Below are 6,000 nucleotides of genomic sequence, written 5' to 3'. Positions count from 1 at the left end.
TAGCTTTCCCTTTCATTTCCACCACTCATTCTTCATCATTTCAGCCACCTACATGCATTAATTATTAAACTCTTCATCATTGCATTGAGAAAATGAGCAAGAAAGCTTCTCAATGCCGTGTATCCCCTTCACCATTTCAGCACATTCCAACACCTTCACATGCAATTCCAGTTTTCACATGTTTTCCTAACTGATTTTCCATCATTAATTAGCCACTTGCATCTTAAACAAAACAGCCATATGTTCCCTCCACTACTCCTATAAATACCCTTGCATTCATTCATTCAAGATCATCTCATTTTTCATACATAACACATCACAAACACTTCCATCTTCTCCCTAGCCGTGAGTCTCTCCATTTTCTGCACCATTCCCTTCCCTTTCTCCTCCATTTCTTCCATTTCCATAATCCCCCAATCCATTCAACACACCAACAACATCCCTTAGTCCTTGTGCTACAACGAAGACGAAGAGAAGAAGGCCTAAACGTTCATACAATTCATGTTTGAGTTGTTGGAATGTTTACGCGTTTCTTTGATTTCAATGTTTAAATTCAATTCTCTTTGTTTTGTAATATGAGGAATGGAAGAGAAGAGTGCCTAAACGTTCATACAATTCAAGTTTGAGTTGTTGGAATGTTTAGGTGTTTCTTTGATAATGCATTGCCTCTTTGTATCCAATACCCCACGGCTGCAGAGGGGAAGACTGAGGAATTTGAACTCAAATCCAGTTTGTTACACCATATTCCGAAGTTCCATGGCTTGTCTATGGAAGACCCCAACAAACACTTGAAGGAGTTCGAGGTGGTTTGTTCGAGCATGACCCCAGTCAATGTGGATGGGAGTATATTGAAGATGAAGGCCTTTCCATTTTCACTTATGGACAAGGCCAAAGATTGGCTCTACGAACTAGCCCCGGGAACTGTGACTTCGTGGGAGAGTATGAAGCGTGCTTTCTTGGAGAAATTCTTCCCTACTTCGAGAGTGATTCTCCTACGGAAGAAAATTAGTGGTATTCAACAGAATCATGGCGAGACATTCCCGGCTTATTATGAGCGCTTCAAGGGCCTTGTAGCTTCATGTCCTCAACATCAAATGAAGGAGGAACTTCTCCTTCAATATTTCTATGAGGGCCTCCTTCCTATCGAACGTCAAATGCTTGATGCATCAGCGGGAGGAGCATTGGTGGACAAAACACCAAGGGATGCCAAGATTCTCATAGCCAACCGAGCGCTCAACGCTCAACAATATGAAGGAGTGGGTCAAAGGGAAGCCCCACGACAACAAAGTGTAAATGAGGTGAGTGCTATTTCTGAAATTCAATCACAACTTGCTAATCTTACTTCTCTTGTTTCTCAGGTTGTGATTGGTCCAAAAGCACAAGAACACCAAGTTTGTGGCGTGTGCTCAATTCAAGGGCATCCATCCGACAAGTGCCCTCAACTAATCGAGAATGGTGGGTGGGAATCTGCCAATGCAATTGGTTTCCAAGGACAAAATCAAAACAACCCATACTCGAACACTTACAATGCCGGATGGAGGGACCATCCAAACTTCAAATGGAGGGAGCCACAACAAGCTGCCCAACAAGGAGGATTTAGGCCAAACCCCCCTGGTTTTTATTCCAAGCCGTATGCACCCCAACAACCCCAACAACCTTCGGCATCATCTCATTCAGGTACGTCCTTGGAAAGTGATCAAGCTATGCAATTACTAACCTCTATTTCGCAGGGGTTGCAAAATCAAAACAACCGGATAGCAAATAACGAGAAGGAGATGACGGATATGAAGAAACAAATAGGGCAGATTTCTGAGTTCCTTGGACAGATTAGAGAGCAAGGAAAGCTTCCTAGCTCAACCACAGTCAATCCAAAGGGAGGATTCGAATCCGCCAAGGCCATCACCCTAAGGGGTGGAAAAGAAGTTGGGACCGAGCCAAACAATCCCAAATCTGCCCAGAAAGTAGATGAAGAGACGACACAACCTGAGGCAGATCACCCTAACTCGGCCAAATCAGGTAATTTAAGTTCAAATTCATGTACTTCACGTCCTAATCTGCCCAATGTACCTTTTCCTCGCAGGTTCATGCAAGAAAAAAAGGAAGAAAGCGAGAAGGACATTCTTGAAACGTTCCGGAAGGTGCAAGTGAACATACCGCTTCTCGATGCAATCAAACAGGTTCCAAAGTATGCTAAATTCCTCAAGGACCTATGCAATACAAAGAGAAGAAGGGCAAACAAAGAGGTAGTGAAGGTAAGCGAGAATGTGTCCGCTGTTTTGCAACGTAAACTGCCTACCAAGTGCAAAGACCCCGGTAGTTTCACGATTCCTTGTGTGATTGGACATAATCGTTTTGAACATGCCATGCTTGATTTAGGTGCATCCATAAATGTCATGCCTTATTCTATTTATGCATCTATGAATTTGGGTGAATTAAAACAAGATGGTGTAATTATACAATTGGCCGATCATTCTAACGCGTATCCAAAAGGAGTTTTGGAAGATGTGCTTGTGCAGGTGAACCATTTAATTTTTCCGGCTGATTTCTACGTCCTAGACATGGAGGATTCAGCCCATTCTACATCTTTGCCGATTCTCCTTGGTAGGCCATTCATGAAGACGGCCCGAACGAAGATTGATGTATACAAAGGCACCTTGACAATGGAATTCGATGGGGAAGTGATTGATTTTAATATTTCTGAAACTATGAGATATCCCGTTGATGACCATTCTTGTTTTTCCATTGATGTTATCGATTCTTTGGCGCAGGTATACCTTGAAGAATTGAACGAGGACGCCTTGGAAACAACCATCACTAAGGCCATAGAGCGCAAAAATGAAGGATTTGGGCCAATGCAAGGCCACGGCAAGGAGGAGGAATTCTTTGCAATGGGTTCTAGTGAAGAAATAATTGAGGTTGTGGCAGCCCTTGAGTCATTGACACAACAATATGGTAAGGTTCCACTCTCACTTTCAAATTCAGTTTCCACTAAGATGCTACCTTTTGTTGTTCAGGCACCATCGCTTGAACTTAAGCCGTTGCCCATCATCATTTCATCAAGTCTCACGGCAATGGAGGAGGAGAAGCTTGTGAGGGTGCTGCAAGAACACAAAACGGCCATAAGGTGGACTTTGGCCGACATTAAAGGAATAAGCCCTACCACATGCATGCACCGTATACTTCTTGAGGAGGGGACTAAGCCATCCCGAGAGGCTCAACGCCGTCTCAACCCTCCGATGATGGAAGTGGTGAAGAAGGAAATAATCAAGCTTTTGGATTGCGGAGTGATCTACCCTATCTCCGATAGCCGTTGGGTCTCTCCAGTTCAAGTCGTTCCCAAGAAGTCCGGAGTAACTGTTATCAAGAATGATGAGAATGAGCTCGTGCCTACACGCATTCAGACTGGATGGCGAGTATGTATCGATTACCGGAAGCTAAATGCCATGACTAGGAAATATCACTTTCCTTTGCCATTCATCGACCAGATGCTCGAAAGGTTAGCCGGTCATGCTTTTTACTGTTTTCTTGATGGATACTCTGGATATAACCAAATTGTGATAGCCCCGAATGATCAAGAGAAGACCACATTCACATGTCCCTTTGGAACATTTGCTTATCGTCGCATGCCATTTGGCTTATGCAACGCACCGGCCACTTTCCAAAGGTGTATGGTAAGTATATTTTCCGATTTTGTTGAAAAGATCATTGAGGTTTTCATGGATGATTTCAGTGTATTTGGGAGTTCATTTGATAATTGCTTGGATAATCTGACCTTAATTTTGAAACGATGTGTTAAAACTAACCTTGTCTTGAATTGGGAGAAATGTCACTTTATGGTGAAACAAGGTATAGTTTTAGGACATATTGTTTCAGAAAAAGGAATTGAAGTAGATAAATCGAAAATAGACCTTGTACGTCACTTACCCTCTCCTAATTCGGTTAGAGAGGTACGTTCGTTTCTTGGCCATGCAGGGTTCTATAGGCGTTTTATCAAGGACTTCTCCAAGATGTCCAACCCTCTTTGCCGATTGCTTCAAAAAGATGTGCCATTCAAGTTTGATGAAGAGTGTAATTCGACATTTAACCAACTCAAGGAGAAGCTAGTCTCGGCCCCCATTATTGTACCTCCAGATTGGAGCCTTCCGTTCGAGCTCATGTGCGATGCATCCGACTATGCATTAGGAGCTGTTCTAGGACAAAGAAGAGACAAGCGGCCGCATGTCATATACTATGCCTCTCGGACTCTCAATGATGCCCAATTGAACTACTCCACGACGGAAAAAGAACTTCTAGCTGTGGTTTTTGCTTTAGATAAATTCCGTTCATATTTAATTGGTACTAAAGTAATCGTTTATTCTGATCATGCAGCTTTGAGGTACTTGCTCACGAAAAAGGAAGCAAAGCCGAGGCTTATCCGTTGGATTCTTCTTCTTCAAGAATTTGATATTGAAATCCGGGATAAGAAAGGAAGCGAGAATGTAGTGGCTGACCATTTAAGCCGAATGATCCACGAGGAGCATGAACATGCCGTACCTATCCCTGAAACTTTTCCCGATGAGCAGCTGCTTTCCATTGAGGTAAGTGAACCATGGTATGCAGATTTAGTGAATTACTTGGTGGCTAAACAAATTCCAAATGAACTAAACAAGCACCAACGTGATAAGCTTAAAAATGATGCACGTTTCTATGTTTGGGATGACCCTTATTTGTGGAAGTATTGCTCAGATCAAATTGTACGTAGATGTGTGCATGATTCTGAATTTCACTCAATTCTAAGCTTTTGTCACACATATGCATGTGGTGGTCATTTTGGCACACAACGCACTGCCCTCAAGGTTTTAGAGTGTGGTTTTTATTGGCCGACTATATTTAGGGATGCTAGAACCTTTTGTATGTCTTGTGATCGTTGCCAACGAATGGGTAACATAGGTACCAAGGACCAAATGCCGCAAACCCCTGTCTTTAATGTTGAAATTTTTGATGTTTGGGGCATTGATTTCATGGGCCCTTTCCCTCCATCTTATGGTTTCACTTATATCTTGCTAGCCGTTGATTATGTTTCTAAATGGGTGGAAGCAAAAGCCACCCGTACTAACGATTCTAAGGTGGTTGCAGATTTCGTGAAAACTAACATTTTTGCTAGGTTTGGAATGCCGAGAGTAATCATAAGTGATGGAGGGTCTCACTTTTGCAATCGGACCATTGAGGCGTTGCTAAGAAAGTACCATGTCAACCATAAGGTCTCCACACCTTACCATCCTCAAACAAATAGCCAAGCCGAGGTGTCTAACCGAGAAATCAAACAAATTTTGGAGAAGACCGTTGGACCAACAAGGAGGGATTGGAGCTTACGTTTAGATGATGCACTGTGGGCATATCGTACGGCGTACAAAACACCCATTGGGATGTCACCTTTTCGGCTCGTCTATGGTAAGCCATGTCATTTGCCCGTAGAGTTAGAGCACAAGGCACATTGGGCCGTGAAGACTTTCAACATGGACATAGATGCTGCGGGAGTTCATAGGAAGCTCCAATTGAATGAACTTGAGGAGATTCGGAATGAAGCCTATGAGAATGCCCGGATGTACAAAGCCAAGACCAAAGCATTCCATGATAAAATTATTCGAACCAAGACCTTCACAGTTGGGCAGAAAGTGTTACTTTTCAACTCTCGCCTACGTTTGTTTCCTGGTAAGTTGCGTTCTAAATGGATTGGCCCGTTTGTTGTTACTAACGTTTTACCTTATGGTGCAGTCCACATAAAAAGCTTAAGGAATGACGTAGAATTCAAGGTGAACGGGCATCGGTTGAAGCCATATTACGAGCATGGTGTGGGGCAAGTGGTGGAAGACATTCCTTTCCATTCCGTGGGCTCAAATGAAGATTAAAAGAGGCTACTCGTCCGGCTGAAAGACGTAAAAGAAAGCGCTTCGTGGGAGGCAACCCATGCATCCGAATAGAGAAGAACTTGGAAACCCCTTTAAGAGACTTATTTTTATT

This window comes from the organism of the source record quoted next, unplaced genomic scaffold (assembly GCF_019419815.1).
Source record: "Pyrus x bretschneideri cultivar Hongxiangsu unplaced genomic scaffold, Pyrus_bretschneideri_v1 Contig75, whole genome shotgun sequence".
Classification (NCBI taxonomy): Eukaryota; Viridiplantae; Streptophyta; class Magnoliopsida; order Rosales; family Rosaceae; genus Pyrus; species Pyrus x bretschneideri.
Note: the sequence above shows the minus strand (reverse complement) of the source record.